The sequence below is a fragment of the Erithacus rubecula genome (genome assembly GCF_903797595.1).
Source record: "Erithacus rubecula genome assembly, chromosome: 3".
NCBI classification, from domain to species: Eukaryota; Metazoa; Chordata; class Aves; order Passeriformes; family Muscicapidae; genus Erithacus; species Erithacus rubecula.
This window is the reverse complement of record NC_136689.1, coordinates 37,288,667-37,308,963: the sequence shown is the minus strand read 5'-3', so window position 1 is coordinate 37,308,963 and position 20,297 is coordinate 37,288,667. Positions and strand designations below refer to the sequence as shown.

Sequence of the window (20,297 nt, the reverse complement as noted above, 5' to 3'; positions counted from 1 at the left end):
TGAGTTCTGCAGTTAAATTGAGTTGGTTTCTTGTTTATAATGGATGTAGCTTGACTTCCTTGCACCATGTTTTTTTTCCCCTTCTGTGAATATTTATGTAACTGGATGTTTATTTTCTAGTATTAATCCTTAGTGGCTTGAGAACGATGGTTTTCCCTCTAATGCTGGTAGAACCCTGAAAACTGGTGTTACCCCAGCAGGGTTCATCCAACTCCACACCTGTGCAGCACTGTGTCACCAGCATTTTTTTAAGCAGGATTGTTTTGAGAGATCCCCTGCCATAGTGGCTGTGTCCCACTGCTGTGCTCAGACAGGTGGGAGTTTCAGTATTCCCCTCTCCCAAAGAAGGGGAAGAGAAACACATAATGATAGCAGAATTAATTTCCTCTTCACTCTGGTGGTACTGTCTCGAGGCTTTTTATAAAACCAAACAGCATTACTAAGCATCTGTTTGCTGGAGGGGTGTGAAATAGCCAGGTGTGCTTTGTGTAAAAGCAAGTGATTGTAGCCTGAAACATCGCTGCAGACGCTTCGTGAGTCAGGTCATTCATGGCTGCAGTAACGAGATTATTCATGGCAGGCTCCTCGTTGTGACAATGGTCCTTTGTTTGAAGTCTGCTTTGTCTATGGGCTATACTTCCGATTTGAAGATTCCTTCTCTGCTAGAAAACAGCATTGCAGCAGGGAACCAGAAGTGAAGATCAATGCTGCTAAATTCAGGATGTTACTCAGTGCTGGAAATAATTGGGAAAGTTCATAGTTGAGTTAAAAGCTGTATCCATGAACTTCAGTGGGACAGTACTACTGCCTCTTAGTCCTGAGGTAGGTTTTTAATTTGATTTTTAGTGAGTTGTCTTTTGGTTTTGTGGGTTTTTTAAAACTCTGTCTTCTGATTAGAACTGGTTAAATAACTGCCGAGAGAGTTTTGTTGCTTGTGATGATGTAAGACATGCTTTGTCTTGATAGTGGGGGTCCTTCGTGTATATTGCCATTTTATATAAGGAAAGGAAGAACAAAACCTCAGCATTTCTTTAGTGTTCAGAGTCAAGTTAATTTTAAGTTCATCCATATTCTTAATTTTTTAATGAAATTATTCTCATCTCCACTATATAACTTCTGTGAGGTCCCTATGTTAAGAGGTGATTATCAACTTTGTGGTTGAACCATGACCAGGGTGTTTTAGACTTAGGTGCTATAGTATGGCTTGGATTTGTCTCCTGTACACCTGGGTGGTCAGGCTGAAACCAAGGCATGTTGTGCTCCAGGTCTTTGTCCCAAATTGGAGCATCCTTGTGTGATCTTCCTGCAGAGCTGCTGGGAAGTTCATCCCTGAGGATGCTGGCTGAGGAGCAGGGGATGCTGGAATCCTCCTGCTCTTCCATCTCAAGGAGTCCCACAAAGCTCACAGGCAGCTCTGGTGGTTGCACTGAGAGGAGGCAACCTTTGCCACCATTGGGAACATGATGATGGTGTGCCAGGGATGGCTTTTGGAAAATGGGGAGACCATGCCAGTGTGGCAGCAGCACCTCAGAGGGAATCGCCAGAGCTGTTTGCTGCAGTAGTAGAAGTGAAAATAACTCTGTTCCCATGGTCAGCAGCTTGTAAGGAAAACACAGAGCAAGCTCAGTTATTGAAAAGCACATCTGAAACTAAAATACTGCTTTTATTTTTACTTTTGATTGCAGCTTTTGTCCTTGAAGCTCAGAGGTTCCCTGGTGTTTTCTTTTGAAACTGTGCTGTTTCATGCAAGGCAAACAAGACTAAAATAAGTCCAATGCAAGCATTACAGAGACTCTGTCCTCTATTTGGGTGTGAGCTTTTTAATTTTTTTTCCCCAATTAATCATTATATTCTACAGCAGAAGATTGTTTCGATTGTTATGGATGTTAGCTACGAATTTTGAACTCCATTATAAATTTGAATTCCAGGTCATTCTATTGCAAGTTTGCATAATATTTATATGCTCACTTTCAGAAATAGAAAAGAAGGAGTTAATTGTTTGACAGGAAGAATAAAGCATTTGACTATTCTGTATTGTGTGGGGTTGTTATGACAGACTTCTTTTGGTTGCACAGCATTCAAATTATACACCAGTAATGTTACATTATGTCATCTCTTGGTACTTCTACAAGCAATTTCATTACTTCATTAAAAATTTACAGTGATCTGAAAGGCACTTTGTGATAGATATAGTAATAATTGTACACGTGTGATTTTGTATAGTGCTATGTTGATCTACATTTTCTGCATCCTGTAGATAGAAACAGACTACTATTGCTCTTGAGATACTTGCCAGGTAATTGAATATAAAACCTGAATTTTTACTGTAGTTTTTAGTATTTGGATTTTAGCCATTTCAGTTGCAGCTGACTAAAATGCTTTCACTGTTATTGGGAAGATAATCAAATTGAGTTTGCTGAAACGGAGATAATTTTTTGAGACTGATTTATTTACAAATGAGATTAAATGGAAATGCAATAATACTTTTTGCCCTAAGCAGTTAAAGGCAGCAGTGTTTACTTATTACCTTTTCCACACATCTAGATTACTGCTGTTTAAATTGCAGGTTTGACTTAGGCTTGAACCATGAGTGTATTTGACCTTGCTATGATTACATTAACTTTCTCTGATGGTGTTTGAAATGTGGCATATCTTGCTGTTTTTTCCAGTTGCTTGGAGAGTGAATTCACCATTCCTAGGTGTCAAGATTGTGCATGACTCTTGGATAGCCATGAAGAAGCAGATTGATGTCACTACAAACAGCTGAATAGGCCTTAGTAAATTAACTGAGTAATGCAGATTAATACAGTGTTATCTTGTTATTTACTGCAAAAGATTTTTTTTAATGAAAGGGAAAAAAATAAACTGTAGAATTCTGTTGTCAGTGAACTTTTGACAGTTTTATTTTAAAAATCTGTTTTCTATGAAAATACATAAATTTCTATGAAAATGTATAAAACCTTTGTTGTGACCAGAACTTAGTTACCTAGTTTAATAGATATTAATGTAATTTTTACTATGCTATGCTTGAGGAAGCCCATTGGTTATAAAGATTATGAGTTAGGAAACAGTGAGTGAGGGGTGTTGGCTTCTGACCTAGTCCCCTATGTGTAAAAGTGCAAAATGAGCAATAATTACATTGTGACTATGGTGACATGTAAGGTGCAGTTGTTGGGGTAGGAAAAGGTCTCCTTGGAGTTGCTAAGTATCTGATTTCAGTTTTCTTATTTCTTTTTTTTTGTTTTGAGAAGTTCACAGATTTGCTGTGGAAGTTTTATAGCAAATACCAGGTCTGAAACTCTTCAGCAGAACTGCTGAAGTGTAGTTACTGTGTGTAAACAGCAGAAGAAAAGTCTTGACAAGAAAATCCTCCCATTTCCAGTTTCCACAAAACTCTTAAAAGGAAGAGCCATGTGAAAATATTTTCTTTAAATTGTTTGACAGTGCCATTCCAAAACAAGATGTTTTGTACTCCTACTTGTTAGCTCAAGCACAACCAGATAATGATAATTCTTAGACCTGTGATTATTCATTGCTAAATTTATTAATAATGGTACTCTTTCATTCTTGTGTTGTAGCTTTCCAAGGCAATTTCTGCAGTGAAAGGCAGCCTGCTCATATTTTACCACCATAGTGGTTTTCTTTTTCTTTTTCTTTTTCTTTTTCTTTTCTTTTTCTTTTCTTTTCTTTTTCTTTTTCTTTTTCTTTTTCTTTTTCTTTTCTTTTTCTTTTTCTTTTTCTTTTTCTTTTTCTTTTTCTTTTTCTTTTTCTTTTTCTTTTTCTTTTTCTTTTTCTTTTTCTTTTTCTTTTTCTTTTTCTTTTCCTTTTTCTTTTCCTTTTCCTTTTCCTTTTCCTTTTCCTTTTCCTTTTCCTTTTCCTTTTCCTTTTCCTTTTTTTCTTTTTCTTTTTCTTTTTCTTTTTCTCTTTTTCTTTTTCTTTTTTTCCTTTTTCTTAAAAAAGGACATGAAATTTTAATATACAGCCTTGCTAGGGAAGAGGATGGAGGGAAATAAGATAAATTAGCATAAAAGCAAATTGAAGTTTAAAATTGAAGTCAATCTCCTAACTGAACTGAACTTTGAAATATTTATCTAAATCAGTAATGATTTCCTCTCTGAGCACTGTAAAAAAAAAAAAAGGAAATCTGGACTTATTTGCCTAAGGTTGAAGCATATCATTATTAGATATATGTCACTGTTATCTGTGGATTATTCAGTGGTTAATGGGTAACAATCATTCTTTATAGTGGTCAGTTTATTTGTATCAAAATTTGCTCTGTAAGATCTTCGCAAATGTTGAGGAAAGAAGATGAGGAGAAATTTATTTTCTTAATATGGTGAAATTTTTTAAAAAAGCACTACCACTAAACCTATTTTAGGACTATTTAGAGGAGATTTCTTACATATGCTTACAACAATACTTTATCCAAAAACATCTTTTCTACTTGTTTCATTTTTTCTCAGTCTGCAATAACTAAACCCCAAGGGTATCGTCGCTTCCTTCCAAACTTCTGCTGGGCTTAGGGTTATTCCACCCATGCACAGAGACCTCCAAATACTTGCACACTGAAGAGATTTTTCTCAAGACCTCTGGAAATCAGTCTTGCTCTGAGACTGAATTGGTCCATTGTTCAGCTCAGCACTAAGTAAACAAAACATCTTCATATTTGATAGGAATGGAAATGCATTTCCGTGCTCATGAACTTCTACAGAGAAATCCATTTGCTCTGTCTTCAGTGTAACAGCATTGTTGACACAATTTCTGGATGTTTAGCATCCTTTTTTGACATTACTGGAAGAATTTGGAATATGTGGTAAAGACAATGCACCACACCACAACAAGGCTGTATTTCCCTGCTTTTCTGTTTCTGAACAATTCTGACTTGGAACAGGTGATGGTACCATATTAGTGAAATATTTAAATTACATATGTGAAGAGGGGCTGTTTTAACTAGCTTGTCCAGGAGACATCACTCTTAACTCTTTTGCATGTACACACCCTTCTTAATCACTGAAAATTTCTTAAAGGAATTTCTGGGTTAATATGAAAGCTTGGCTGTAGAGCTGGAGTAGCTGAACTTTGTCATCTGTACACCACAGAGATGACCTGGATCAAAAATTTACCTGTCAGAAGGGTTTCAGACCAAGTAAAAGCCAAGTGAATGCAGTTTTTGAAGTCTGGTTAATTTTATTGGACTGCTGCACTTGGAAAAATCCTGGCCAGCCCATTTACAACAACACCAAAGTGATCAAGACAAACATCTGAGTAGGCAGAGTCACAGAAACCTTTTGGAAGCATCCTTTAATCTGGTGCTGTGGCATGTGTGGAATCCCCCAGGGGTTGCTGTCATTAACTACTCCCATGAGACTCCTGACAGAGAAGGTTTTTCAACACCAAATGTGAATCATGAAGCGTGCCTTTGATTGATTGCAGCCTCTTGTTTGGGAATGTAATTAATGCCTTGGTTCAGCTGCCAACATGCTGATGAGCAGTGATACTTGAGATGTCACACAGGGTGTCCCCCTTGGCCTCCAGCAGTGGCCCTACAAGGAAGGCTATCTCTGTGGGAGATACCCCATAGTTTTTCATGTTTTAAATAAAACTTAAATGCTTCTGTAAAAAAGGACTAGATTGACAGCAAAGATACCAGCCACTTCTCACAAGGAAAGAATTGTTAGTCTTGGTCTTCATGATGTGTAATAATGGCCAAATGATAAAAATATTTTTCTTTAATCTTTTTGATGTGGAGATTAACAAATCATATTTTTTTTTCTTTTTACTTTGGTTGCTTATATCCTTATTATAAAACTAAAGGGTTCTTAGGGCAGTTCAGCGATGCTTTCAAAGCATTTCTTCTTGGATGAGATCCAGAGGATTCCAGCATGGTCGTTTTGGCACAGTTGGTTGGTTTTCTCAAACAGGTGTCTACATGTGTGTAATAAATCCTGTTATGCTGATAAATCTGAACAGATAATTGAAAAGTGTGTGTTACAGTGAACAAGGCTGGTAATTTACCATGTCAGTAAAGAAAAATATAAGCAACATTTCTGTAATGAGTGTAATGTTCAGTAATTCTGTAATTTAATGGCTCCATTGTGTGAGCCATTTTAAACTTCCTGTTCAAGATGTTCTTGATCCAGATGTTCTTATATTTTATTTTATTACTAGCTGCATCTCAGTTATAATCTGCAAAACTGATTCTCTTCTTGCTTTACTGTGGTACCAGCCAGTCCATGACAAAGGATGTAAAATTAATGAGGAAGTGGAGAACTGAATCATACACATTAAAAATATATGTAGTAAATGAAAATCATCAGTAGGCTTGTATTACCAAAGAGTCACTTTTCCAGGTGATGTTCCAGTCTATTCTTTGAAATCAAAAAAGCTTTTTAATCCTGCACATATCACTTACATCAGGCTGTTGCTAATTAAGTTGCTAAGATTCAGCAATATCTCAGTCTGGAAATATTAGAAAAGCAGACTAGAGTTTTTACTGTAATGAATGTCATCATTAGCACTGAGATGTTTTGGGCTCTTTTTATACATTTCCTTCCAAAGTTTTGAAGTCTCAGTCCTCAGATTAATGCATTGACCTAATTATCACCATATTCATGTGGAGTCCCATGACTTTCAGAGAAACATAGAGGATCTTCAATGTTTTGTAAAGCTCAGAAACAGCTGAAATAAATTAAGCTCAGAGGCTACAACCTCCATGATTGCCGCTACTGAATTAAACAAAGGAAGCATTGCAAGGAGACAGTTATATTGCATTTACTGGTTAGCAAAAGTTCTTCTAAGATCCAGAGGATATGCTGTAGTCTGGTCTTTGTTCCTCAAGTGTGTGATGGATTTCAAGGGTTGCCTCCAGCTCTGGGAAGAACTAGGAGCTGTGACCTAGAATTTCAGAGATGCAGGGAGAACTGCTAAAGAAAGCCCTGGATTCTGCAGTGATTTGGGATGTGTGCTGAAGCTGAGGATCAGTCAGTCAGGATCAGTAGATGAGTATCTGTGTGGTGTAACTGTACCTATAAAGTGTATGTACATTGTATCTGTACATTCAGGATCTATGTATGAGTTGATTACTTAAGGCATGTGGCCTCCATAACTTGTCAAATGATAGTCCAATAAAGGAATGATAGTCCAATCCCTCATTCCTTTAAATGCCTGTAAAAGTCCAGCATTCTTAAGAGACCACTTGGATGAGAGCTGATAAATGGGATTGTAACAGATTCTTTTCCCCTCTTTAAGGTGTTCTTTTCTTTGCACAGAGAATAGGTCTGATCCTGAGGAGACTTATCCTAAATGCCTTTGTTCAGGAAGTGAATTGAAGATATTGCTCCTGTTGCCACCCTTCCTCCTGCTTGGGATATCCAGCTAGAGCTAAGGGTAGCTTGGTGAATTAACAGCTTTTGCACTTTATTTTGAGGCTATTTCCATTATCATGAGTTTAGGAGCACAAATTCCCTTTAGGATCTCTCTGAACTGCCAGGTACGAGTGAGAGAGCTGTTCAGGACATTGTCTGAAAAAGCAGGTATGTGAATCCTCCTCAAACTGGGAATATAATTTCAATTAAAGATCTTCTTTTGTATCCTCTGATGAAATGATAGTCAGTTAATCTGGTTCTCTTAGCTGAGTATTTTGGGGGCAGGGGGTTCAGACCTACATTCAAGTATCTAAGGAGAGTTAGGATCTGTAGATGGAAAAGGATCTGTCCATTCAAAAGAATGTGAGAAAAATTTGTATTGTGCTTAGATTAACCTGTAATTATGTTTTGTGACCGAGAGGAGGAAGGAATTTTGATTTACATTGTTGAGATTTGTGATGCTTTCCATTAGTTTTGACACTGAAAATAGTATCGGAGCTCTTGTATTGTGTGCTGCAAATCTCCCCTAGATAAAAGTAATATGGAGAGAGCAAGAAAACCATAATATTGATGACCATGCTTATAAGAGTGTTGTGTGATAATCCATTCTAAATCAAATAGTGATGTACAAGTTCATGTGGATGTTCTTGGTTTGGGGATTTTTGTTTTGTTTTGTTTGTTTGTATGTGTGTGTGTGTGTGTGAAATCTAAAGTTCCAAGATATACAACTCTACAACTCCTGAATTTGTTTTAAGAACTAATGTTAAACTCTATGCTTACTGCCAAGTCAACACATAAAAATAAATTAAACACTCACACAAACGTCCTGCTTACCATTTCTGTGCTCAGAAAGATTTGAGTTTTTATTGCCTCTCTCAGCCAATATGTAATGACCCAGCATTTCTCCTGCTGAACAAGATTGATTTGTGCAAACTTAAAGATACGAATTATTCTACCTGAGTTATTTTCTTATGTCTCTGTCCAATACATTGGTGGGGATGTGGGGGTAGGGTTCCAAGGCTTAGGTGCCTGAACTGCTTGCAGTAAATCCACAAAATCACAGAATATGCTGAGTTGGGAGAGATCCATAAAGTCCAACTCTTGGCCCTGTGCAGGACCATCCCCAAGGGTCATCCACGTGCCTGAGAGCATTGTCCATGTGCTTCTTGAGCTCTGTCAGGCTATGCTGTGACCACTGCCCTGGGGAGCTGCTCCAGTGCCCAGCCACCCTCTGGGTGAGGAACCTTTTCCTAATATCCAACCTAAACCTGCCCTGACACAACTTCAGGCCATTCCTTTGGGTCCTGTCACTGGTCAGCAGAGAGGAGAGATCAGTGCCTGCCCCTGCTCTTCCCTTCATGAGCCTCTTCATCTCAGCAGCATGCACAGGGTGCATCAGAACATGAGTGTATGTTATGGTTGTTAACACTTGTAGTGTCTTGGACATTATCTGTATAAGAATATTGGAGGGTTTATGCCCTACAGGTTGAATAAGAGTGGAATGAATGAAGAATTGGATAGGAGTTGAATTCCTTATACCAACACCAGCTTTCAAGTCTAACTGGATTGAAATTACTCTGCTTCTGGTTTAGAACTAGAAAAGTTTTTAGAAACCATTACGAAAGAGAATCAGGGTCTGGATTTATCATCTGCTAACAAGAACAGAGAACAGTCCTATGCTTTTGGCTCATCCACTGCACATATTCTCTATAGTAATACGACCAATGCAAAAGTAGTTTATAGCTTATATTAATGTCTTGTTCTTTCATAGATACAGTCTCAAAGTTACATATTATCTTTAAAGCAGTGAATGGAGGTGGACAGGAAAAATGAGAGAGACCAGACTAAGCAAGGACAATGCAGGTTTTACTGATGATACCTCCAGTACTCAGAAACAATTGCACTGGTTTTTGTCAGTGTTAAGTACACACAATAGTAGCAAGATCGTTCATGCCAGCCTTGCCTTGTGATTTTTTTCAATGATGATGCACACCTTTTGTACCAGAAGGGAAAGAAGTTAATTAAGTCCTTTACAAATACATGTGAAATATGCAGTAAATAAAATATTTTAAGAATGCTGCTCAAGGTTATAGTGTTCATATGTCAAGCTCAGAAGAAAAGTCCAATTACAATCCCCATGCAATGAGTGTTATGTTATGTGTACAGTACAGGTATCGTAATAGTTTTCTCCTCTTGATATATTGGTAATTTGCTGAATAGTGGCATGAAGTAGTGATTTGTTTTATGGCTGTCTAAAATCATAGTTATAGTGTTAATGCTTCATATTCTTCAGACTGAAATGGTTTGGATGCCTTCTCTGTTTTACTGAGGTCTACAGCTATACATAAATGTATTTTATGTATACTTACTATGTATTCTTACTGATTTATCAGCTTTTCATAACTGTATCTGAATTGTGTCAAATACCCTCCTATCCCAAATCACTCAGCTTGTGTTATAGTCACTCAGACACCTTCCTCACAGCTGCCTGTCCTGTATCATCATCTGTGCTTTTATTCTCTGACAGAAAGTGTAATTAGAGAACAATGATTTAGCTTTTGGTTTGACATACACTAAAAACTTACTACGGTACTCTTTCATCTACTGTTGTTGTCTTATTCAAGTGTTGTAAGTATCTCTTGTTTTTTTTCTGCAGTTAACTTCCCAGCTCTCTCAGAGGAGAAACACTCTGTCCATTAGCCATATAAAACATTGTTGTCTAGGCGGGGAAGAGAAGAGTTATTTCTCTTAGTCAGCCTAGTGTGGGAATTTGGAGAGACAGAATGTAATTAATTATCAATCTTGAATTTTGGCCAAGGCTCTATTAGAGATGAGAGTTACAGTTTATGAATTTCTTTCATTCTTGTGATGATAGGATGAGTAGGAGGGAGACGAGAGTAGGGTTTTATGCAAACATAGAAGTTTGGACTCTTGCTGGGGCAGCGTGTTTCAGTTGTCATCATGTTAAACTGGACTGTTTTATGTGGCTGTGGCAGGAGAATGGGGGGTAAAAATGATAGCACAGCTTCGAATGAAATTGTTTGCAGGGGAAAAAATGGTTAATTATACATAAATCAAGCTCACAAAAACCAACCAGAGCATGAAAGAGCTACAGTGCATGCCCTCTGCCTTTCACAGACTCTTTCCAACTCACTTGGTGCTTTGTGTTGCTTTTCTGAGGCAATTCTTTTCTCTTTATGGGCACCAATACACATTTTGTCATAGTTTGTTGATGGTAATTTTGGGGCCAGATCTAGCAAGTCTCTAGTAGGCTGTTTAGCAATTAGATCAAATATAAATCAAGAAATTCCTGTATAAGTTATATTTTAATTCCTCTACCATGTCTAGAGTTAATTTTGTAGCGAAGGAGTAATCACAGAGACAAGTATTAAGGCTGAACAGATGCAGAATTGGAGGGGAGGAGAAGTTATGTGTCCACCAAGGCCATTTTTCTGCCGTGGTATTGGGAGCATATGCTACATCAGCCAGCACTAAAGGAAATAGACTTATGCAATGGAGAAAAAGGACTGGAGAGTAGATGATCTGTCTTTGACAAATACCTCCCCAGTGAATTTTCAGTTGTGTTCCTTTTTGCCATTAAAATTCTTCATATGTTATCTAATAGTTTGTATTAAAAGGATGGAAGAAAGTAATTCAAGGTTGTAACTTTTCAGAATCTCTTGCTTGTATGAATTTGTCTTAAATGCATGGTATGCCAAGTCCCAGTATGTCTCAGTTCTTACATACTAAGAAAATAATCATTCACAGAGAATAAGATCTGATTTTCTTCTGAGGAAATGCTTGCATTCTGAAAAGGTTGTAGTGGTGTTCTGTGTAATGGTTCCACTGTCCTTGTAAAACAAGATGTACTTTGTCCTGTTAAAATTAGAACTACTTAAGCGATGCCACACTTGCTATGAAATTGCAAATCATCTCTCTTGGGGCAAGGTGATTTTCCTTGCTGAAGGAAAGTAAGCATGTAACCCATGAAAATAGTGTGGTCATAAATGGATATTGAAGTTCCTATCTTTGGGAATAAATAATGCTGTAGGGGGTAGGAAGCAAAGCAGGATGCTACTGCACAGCCAGCATTCCTCTCCATCTTCTGCCTTTAGGACTAATTCATCACATAACCAACTAATTGTGCAAAGTAGTTGAAAGGAGAACAAGTGAATGAGATAGAAAATGAGCCAAAAATTGAAAAAAAAATTCTGTGTACCTTTCAAAGACTAATCACTGGGTACAACCTTGAACCCCCAGTCACAGGAAGTTTTTTGCCTTACTTTGTTCCATTTCAGCTCCAGGCTGTGATGCAGTTGCACATGCAATGTGCAATGCTCTCTGTTGAGCAACCAACACAACCAACACAAGAAAGGTCAATAATTAACCAACGCTTGGCTACCGATCAAAAATCACAGCAGAAATCAGTGAAAACCATCCCCAGTTCTCCCGTGCTGAGGCAGATTGCCCACCCCATCCCACTCTCTGCCCACAGAGGACAGCAGTTCAGGGCTGCCCTGTCCTTCTGGCCCTGGGTGTGCTGGCATGGTGCAGCTGTGCTGGAGCAAACTCTGCAGGGCAGGGTCTGAGCTGTGGCTGCTCCAAAGACAGAGGCAAGAGGGATTTTGCCCACCTGGATTCTCTGCTGCTACTACAGCAGAGTAGCAGCCTGGTGTGTTCCAGGCTGCACAGCAGCTACAAAATAAACACGCAATTTGACCTTCCCAAGGGTTTTGTTTAATGTTTGGTTCCCAGTCTTGATGAGTAGCTCCTGCGTCCTCTCCACAGGACTGGTGAAATGAAGTTGTACATAGCTGGATTTGTAAGGAAACAGGGAAGATTTTCAAAGGTATATTTCCTTAAAAAACTCTGTCAAACTATCTACCTGATGGCTGTAAGAGGTACCTCAGACTGTGTTTGTCATTTTTTATATGTACATTTCTAATCATGGAAACGGTTAAAAAGAGGGATCTTTTGCAGTTTTGGGGATGTTTCGAGTCTCAGAACAGGATACCTATGTGGAGTGGCCTAAATATTTAGGAGCAGCATGTTTTAGTCAGTATCCAAGAATTTTAGCTTTGAGTTGTGCATTTCTGACTTATGAAATTATATATCCTTTTAAATGCATTTGATTCTTGCTTAAGTGCTGCACACACACAACAAACAGAGTTTACAAAGTCAATTGCTGTACCCCACCAGTGACCCCCTCTGTTTCCTTTCATCATAAACTCATTATCAGTCAACTAAATCTTCTTTGTAATCTCTTCTTCAGGAGATCCTTCTCTCTTGTGCATACATGGTCTGTGTGGACCAGATACACCTTATTTCTCCTTCCCTTTCCAGCAGTTTTTCCTTGCTGGAGTGGGGGTCAGCCTGGTCCCACTCTCTGTGCTGCCTGACCTCCATCCTGAGGCATCAAATGGCAGCAAAGGCATCTCACCTTCCTCTCTTTGCATGAGGATAATGCCCTTCAGTGGAACCCAGCATTAAACCCAGTATCTAGCACCTCTCATAAGTGTGCAGACATTTGGAGTGTCATCACATCTGAACTGATTTTAACTGGCCTGGCAAGAGCCACTTCCCTGAATAAAATGTACTCTCTGCTGTTTAAAACAAGACGGATATTTGAATTCTTGAAGAAAATATTTTCTCATTTCAAAACAGTGTCTTTTTTTTTTCTCTTGGCTTCTATCTTGGAAATTATTGAACCATTTTGGATAATTTAAGAAAAAAATAGCCTGAACCACGCATCCAACATGGAAAGTTTTAGCCCAAGCAATTAGTATGGCAAAAAGTGTAAATCAGATTTATAGGAAGCATTGGATAATCCTTAGTAACTGTCCATGTCACAGCTCCCACCTGTGTGTATTGAATTCACAAGACCATTTTTTTTTCAACATGCATGCACCTTGCACATGCTCTCATCCAATGTATTCTGCTGAAATGCATATCACTTTAATAAATAATTGTTTAATATTATTCTTTTTTTTTTGTGTGTGTGTGTGTGTGTGTGTGTTTGGGAGTGCTTTGCTTGTTGAACAAACAGTTTTTTTCCACTTTTCTCCAAGGAAATTTTTTCCTGAAGCATTTGAGGGAGGGGCCACTTGAATCTGCTTTCTAGAGGGATCCCATTTGGTGGTTTCCTCCCAAATTTTGCCCTAACCAGGACAATAATCCACTTAACATCCATCAGAATCACTCTGTCTAAATATGACTGCAGCTAATCGCATGTGTTGTTAAACCTGTTAATTGCTTATCATCTATTTGCATAGATTGCATTTTACAACAGCAAATGGAGGACCAATGCTCAGTTATGCTTTATAATTGTTCCTGTTAGACATGTTTTAATAATTATAAAATTTTTGTCCATCCTCAAAAACATACAATAAATTTATAATGTAAAAGCTCAGTAATTGAAATGCTATTGTGACACAGAAAGCTGTCTAGCAATAAAGGGTTGAGAAAAACAATAAGTCAGTGCAAAGCCTTGAGTCTTCATTCTCCTAATACACAATTTTGTTTATTTCCATAGTGTGTTGTTCACAGTGGGAGTCAGAGGAAGCCTTTGGCTGAATATTCTCTACCCCTAGCTAAGAGACTCTGTTGTGTTTTTATTACATTTGCCTCACATAATCACTCACTGTTAATTTCAAAAAGCCTTTGATATTTCTGCATGTGTGTGTCCCAAACAATAAGCTGATCCATAATGCAGCATGATTTATTGCCTTCTGACCTTACACACAGCTTCTCCTTGTGGAAAACAGCTTACAAATCTGGGTGTTAGCTGCAGCTTGAGTAGCACAGAAACTTTCTTCCTGTGTGCAGTACCTGCATTCCTAGGCAAGGTCAGTCATCTGATCAAGTGAGGCTTTTTTTTTTTTTTTTTTGGATGGCCTGTCTTGCCAATATTCCTTATAACAATTTTTTTCCTATATTCAACTGTGCTTCCCAAACCAACTCTGTGTGAAGCAGTCTCAGTATTTACTGTGACTGCAGGCTGTTGATGCATTGCATCCAGGCTGAGTACTCCCAGGACCAGATGGAAAGTGCCAGTGTGCTGTGGAAGAACAACAGCAAGCATTAACACCTTTCCTTCAGCTTGTTTGTCTCCATGGGTTCAGACTGTGCCACCAGAACAAGTCTGATGTAAGGGATGCTGGGGCAGGAAGGCTGAAACTTGCCAGGGAGACATGGGGAAGGAAGGTGGTGTGCAGAGGACATTGCCTTAAAGCTTATAATTTTCAGAGAAGCTGCCTGCAGGAATGCTGTAGGCGTGGAGGAATGATGATCTCAGGAGGTTGCACTGGCTGTACCCCGGGATGTACACCCATTTGTGGGAGGAGTTTCTCACAATGTTGTAGGAAGTATTGTATAAATTTGAGTGGCCTAAATTAACCCAGAAAATCATTTCCCAGCATTAAATAGTTTGAGTGAGGAATATGAGTCCAGGAATCTCTGCTACTTAGTTCTCTGGTAGATACTTGTTGCTTAAGGCACTCCGGGAGGAAGGGTTAGAAGAATAAAAGTAAGCAAAGGATTTGGAAATCCAGTATCTTTGCACAAGACATATGATCAAAATCTGCTAGAAACCTTTTGTGAGAGAAGGAATGTGCAGTTAAAATAGTAATTTGTTGTTCAGGCAAGTTCTTTTGGAAGAAGGTGACTGACTGAATCTCCAAGTGCTAATAGTGAGAGTGGTTCTTTCTTTACTTTCCTGGTTCTGCTCTCTGTCATGGCTTGGCCAGTTTTTCTCCTCTGTCAGTCTTTTCAAGGTGGGCAGAGCCCAGGAGGATTTTACAGTGGCACAATGCCTTGCAGTCAGTTCCAGAGTAAATGGAAATAATGGAAAATATAATAAGAAGGCAGCAGTAGTTGGGCAGGGAGAGAAAAAAAAAGAGTACAGTGGCACTGCCCTGTTCTGTGGGAATGAAGGATCACACGTTAGGGGAAAAGCTGGCTCATATATGAGTGGAGTTCTGCCACACACATGCTCATGTGCTGGTCATGGTCAGTGACCTCATCCATGTGCAGGCCTGGATATCACAGTGGTTAGGGTTTGCCAGCCAAGGACTGACTCTGGAGGAAAGTGAAGGCTGGCTGGTTTTGGCAGAGAGTCCCCACTCTTTGTGGAGTCACTTGGAATGTTGTGAAGGCTGTGAGTCTTAGAGCCTTTTCTTTGCAGGGCTTGAAAGGTGGATGGCAGATGAAATAAGTTCATTTATTGGTTATTTTATTCCTCAACTAAATCTGCTTTCTCTTTGTACCTGCATGAGCTCACTGATTTGCAGTCCTATAATGTGCTCTTTGTTTTTCTGGGCCATCTTACTGTAAAGTCCCCAAAATCCAATACCCTACTAAGTGCATTGAGACACAGAGGAATGGTGATACCCATTCCGCGTGCAGGCTGATGGGAATGACCTTGGAAAGGGTCATGACAGTCTGGATCAGCAATACAAGTCTAGGCTGAAGCCTGTGTCCCTGCAGGTGCTCTCAGCTGCATGCAGGGTCATCAAGCTGTTTTATGTGAGCTGGGACTTGTTCTGTAACTCAGTGTTTCCAGGCAGGGAAAGGCATGCTGACAGGACTGCTCTTTCCCAGCAGTGCTGCTCAGCTCTGTCCAGGACGTGCCAAGTCCTCATTAACATCTTTTGCCCCCTCTTGGCATAGTTCTGGGATGGCAGTGGTTGGTATTTCTATTTAGGGGGACTGATTTTTAGGTTCCTTTCATAGTTCTGCATCTAGCAGTCCTTGCTAAAGCATACAGTAAGTGTATATGAAGCTTTCCTGTGGTCCCCAGAGCTCTGCAGTAAAGGTAGAACTGGAGATCCCAAGAGACAGAGCATTTTCCCATAAATTCTTTGCCCTGTTTTCAAATTAACTGGTGATGGATGAGGGGGAAGAGGAAGAAAAGGAATAGCATAATAAAACTCCCCCCGTTGCATCACATAAAATTCTCAAGGAATGTTCATATAAATCAATGTTGCTTCTCTTCAAGCTTCTGGGGGGCACAAGTCTTTAATCAATTAAATTCTCATTTCTAGATTTTTTTTGGTTTTTTTGTTTAGCAAGGCTTCTTAAATATATTTGTGCTGTTATGTGTGCCTGGTGTTACTTTACTAGCTAAAATAATCAGATAAATTTTGCATGTTTAAGGTCTATACTAGCAAATAATGGGAAACATGAAAGTATGGTTCACATTAGGAATTAAAAGTTGGTGTAATCTGAGTGGGAGCCACAAGAGCTTGAATTGTTTGGCTAATTTAGTTCATGCAATTTGGAAAATACTGGAAAGGAAATTAGTGTGGTACATTTGGTTATTATGGATAAAGCAGAATATAATCTAAAATTGCATATTTCTTTTTGTGATAATCCTTTCCACTCTTAGGGGGCAATCAAGATAAAATAAGATCTGTGAACTGCCATTTTCCCTGTTGGCTGTGAAAACTTTATTCTGGTAATTTGTTCATGAGTAAGTGAACATGGCTGTTCTTATTGTAGTGCTCATTTTCATTTTCAATAAGGATATTAATCTGGCAGGCTGTACTTGATTCGTGTTTCAAAAAAAAACCCACAAAAAAAACCTGGTGGGATATGTGTAGGCCAGATAGGAATAATTTTATCTGAAGATATTTGCTTCTTTAATAACAAGTCATCCCTTCTTCTCAGTGTAGTTTATCCCACTACTTTTTTCACCCATTTCAACTCCACCAAGGGCTGGTATCCTGAGAAGACCTCCATTCCTTGTGTTTTGTGTCTGACCTCCCAACAGTAGTACTTGTTTACCTAGGGAGATAATTGTTTTCTGGAGAGCATCCAGCTGATAACTTACTTTTTCATTAGACCCCTTTTTCCTATTAGTTATCTCCTGTTAGTTGATCTGTGTCATTTGATAAAACTAATTAGGTAATAAAAGACTGTTTCTGAGCTCCTCCCTTTAATTTTGGCATGGTGAAATGTGTTTCTTGGCACCTTGCTCTTTCCACATAAAGACTGCCTTCAGTTGACAAACATCATTAATCCAAAAGAAAACAAGCCAGTTCACGCATCCTCTCTTGATATATCCTTGTGCCAGAACAAAATAGTTCCTAACAAATTATTTGTACCAAAGATAGTGACATAACCCTGGCTCCGTTTTAGAGTTTTGCAAATGTTTGCAGAGCTTCTGAAGAGGCCAGGCTAAAAATACTCAATGAAACCATTCAGAATTCTACTAAAAGCATTTTGTTTCCTACGACTTTCCTCCTTTCTGAAAATGCCCTCCCACAGCTGCATGGCATTTATTAGAAGGTGATGAAGGTATAAGGTAGGAAATCACATTTCATATTTTATTTTAAAATTTTGACTAGTTTTCAGGCTTCCTTTTTAGATTACATATGTTTTTGTAAAGAAAGGGATATCTCAAGGGAAGGTAAGCTTCAAATTGAAGTATATTCATCCAATAAAAAAGTCTGATCAGATTCTCCTTCATGAAAGTTTTCAGTGTGAAGGTTTGAGGTATCATGGTATGCAGCATTTCAAAGACAAATAGCCAAGAATTGCCACTTCTTAATGGACAATGGCCTCTGCTGCACCCTAATGATGGAGAAAATTCCTGAGGATGCTGGTAGATTTTTTTTTTTCTAGATTGCTGCACCCCAGAATAAAATTCTTCTTCAAAGTTTATTTTGAGAAAAGTACAGAGCATGATGTGCTCAGATGTGAGACCTGAACAAATCACTGTAGTCATTTTCCATTTAGCCCAGAGAAAATCTATCCAGTGAAATTAGACTAACAAAAGGATCTCCACTGTAGCTGCTCCGTGTTTTCACTCAGAAATGTTATCTCTCTTAAAAGAATGGCTTCTACCTGTTTGATGTTAAATGCAAGCAGTGCTTTGGTCAGGTCTGAAAAACTGTTTTGCTATTAAATTTGCATATTTACTGTGTGTTGCATTTACTTCCATCTCAGAAAAGTCTACCATGGGGATGTTTATGTTGTGCTTGCAGGGATTTGGAGTATTGCATCTTCTGGGATGCAAGAGCCCCAAAATAGCAGTGTATGAAATTTTAAAATCAGTGTTATGATAAACCTGGATAGTACCAGTGTGTGTTTGTGAGTCATGTGATAAATAAATGATGGAAGTGATAGTGAGTCAGTTACAGCAACAAGAAGTGACTGTTTCAAAAACTAAGGGGAAATAAAAGTTTGTACTTTCATTTGTCCTAATTAGATTCAGAAAAGGTTTTTACTTACTTTCTGCCCTTAACATTTTTATTGTCTTCTCTAGATGCATTTATAGCCAATAGTGACTCATGGGCATTCAGCTAAGATGCCTGAGATGGTTATTATCCTCTGGAGCTGTTGCTTTTCCTAACAGGAGCAGTCCTGAGATACTGCAATTTATAACCTACCACAATGTTAACTACAACTTTTTTTGTCTATTTTGACTATCATACCTTGTATCTCAGGTAGAGTTGATTTTGTATTTCTAGCATTAAACATAAGAGCTTTCCAAGCAAATGGCAGTTACCACTGAAGGGAATTGAAATCATGGGCTAGCCTGCCATTGTGTCAAATCTGATAATTGGTTTTCACACATAAGCAGCTCTGGAAATCCAAACTACCAAGCCTGTTTGTCCTGTGTGCTTTTCTTTAATGTACCACTCATTTTCACTTCAGATAGTTTCCTAGCCCTCCTGGCTGAAATTCAGTGCCACAAGAAGCCTCTATCAAAGCCTTGCTCAAATTGTCCCAGTGCTGTGCTTAGTGGTGCATCAGTGAATTGTACCCTGCGTGGCATGATTTTCAGCTTCCTGTGAACAAATTCTGCAGGATTACAGATTTGCTAAGAGGTGGTGTTGGGAGTCTGTATTTATAGGCAGCCCTGTGGTGCCCAGCAGCATGACACTCATTTTCCCTCAGGATCCTTTCCCTGTCTGGGCTCTGTGCTGTCTGCCCCTGGTGTAAATGAAGATGTGGAGCAGTGCCAGAGGTGCTCTTGCCAGCAGGATTATGGGCTCATTTTGGCTTGACCTCAGAAGAAGGGCAACAGATAAGGAGTAGAGGAGGCTGCAGCCCAGTTTTGAATGGAGTTGCTCTTGGTTTCTCTGCCTTGGCTCAGTGTTTAGCCTTGGTCTCTGCACAGCTGTCAAGATCTGATCCATGGGAAGGGAGAGACTGCTTGGCTCACACTGCTGCAGTCCTGTCCTAGGCACTGTAGAAATGAATGAGGAAGTGCTGGTGAGCAGAAGCACTGCTCTGGGTGTCCTGGCAGGAGACTGCACAGCACCTCTACTGCTTTCTTGGCTGGACAGGTTGAGAGAACTCATCTGCCTGCTGCTCATTTGTGCTGCTGACAAATGCTGCCTGTATAGCTGATGGCAGAAGCAAACCTTTCCATCCCCACCCTTGCACATGAAGACAATGCAGTTTAATATAAGCATGTCCTTTCCACTGCTTATTAAAATAAATCTGTTTGTATGTTGTGGATTAAATCATTAATATTCACATTTTCACTCATAAGGGGTCCACGAATGCTATCTGTATATGGAATTCAGAGTGCATAACTGTAGGAGAACTGTGTCTTGACTAGCTAATTACTGTGCAGCATTTTCTGAATTAATGAGAAATCCTTCTACAGTTCAGGATTGTTTTTTCTAGTAGGGATTGCTGTTGTGACACTAGATTCTTTTCAGGTTCGACCACATTGTGCTTAGATGAGACAATTATTGTTTTGTTGGATATTTTTTGAATGAACACATTGGACAAATGCCTAAACTCATCTGAAAATTAAAAGGGGAAAATTCTATTTTACTGCCAGGCTAGTGTGAGCTTTGCTGACAGTTCAGCAGTTGATGATATTTTACAGTGCTTTTGTTTGGTGCTAAAAAAAATATTTTCTGTTTTATGCCTAAGTTACATGGAATAAATATAAGAGTTAAAATCTTGCAAAGG

General features: G+C 38.9%; 1 protein-coding gene across 9 annotated transcripts in view; it reads left to right on the top strand.

Moving 5' to 3' along the window:
- The window catches only part of THRB (thyroid hormone receptor beta), a 152,763-nt gene that overhangs the window by 51,949 nt on the left and 80,517 nt on the right, over nt 1-20,297 (top strand). The window contains exon 1 of one of the 9 annotated variants that reach the window (XM_079299670.1): nt 8,751-8,772. The exons of 7 other annotated variants lie outside the window; for them this stretch is intronic. The gene's annotated coding sequence lies outside the window, so the exon portion shown is untranslated. Of the gene's footprint in view, nt 1-8,750; nt 8,773-17,647; nt 17,668-20,297 lie in introns of those variants that run through there. One more of the 9 variants, XM_079299671.1, reaches the window with a different exon arrangement.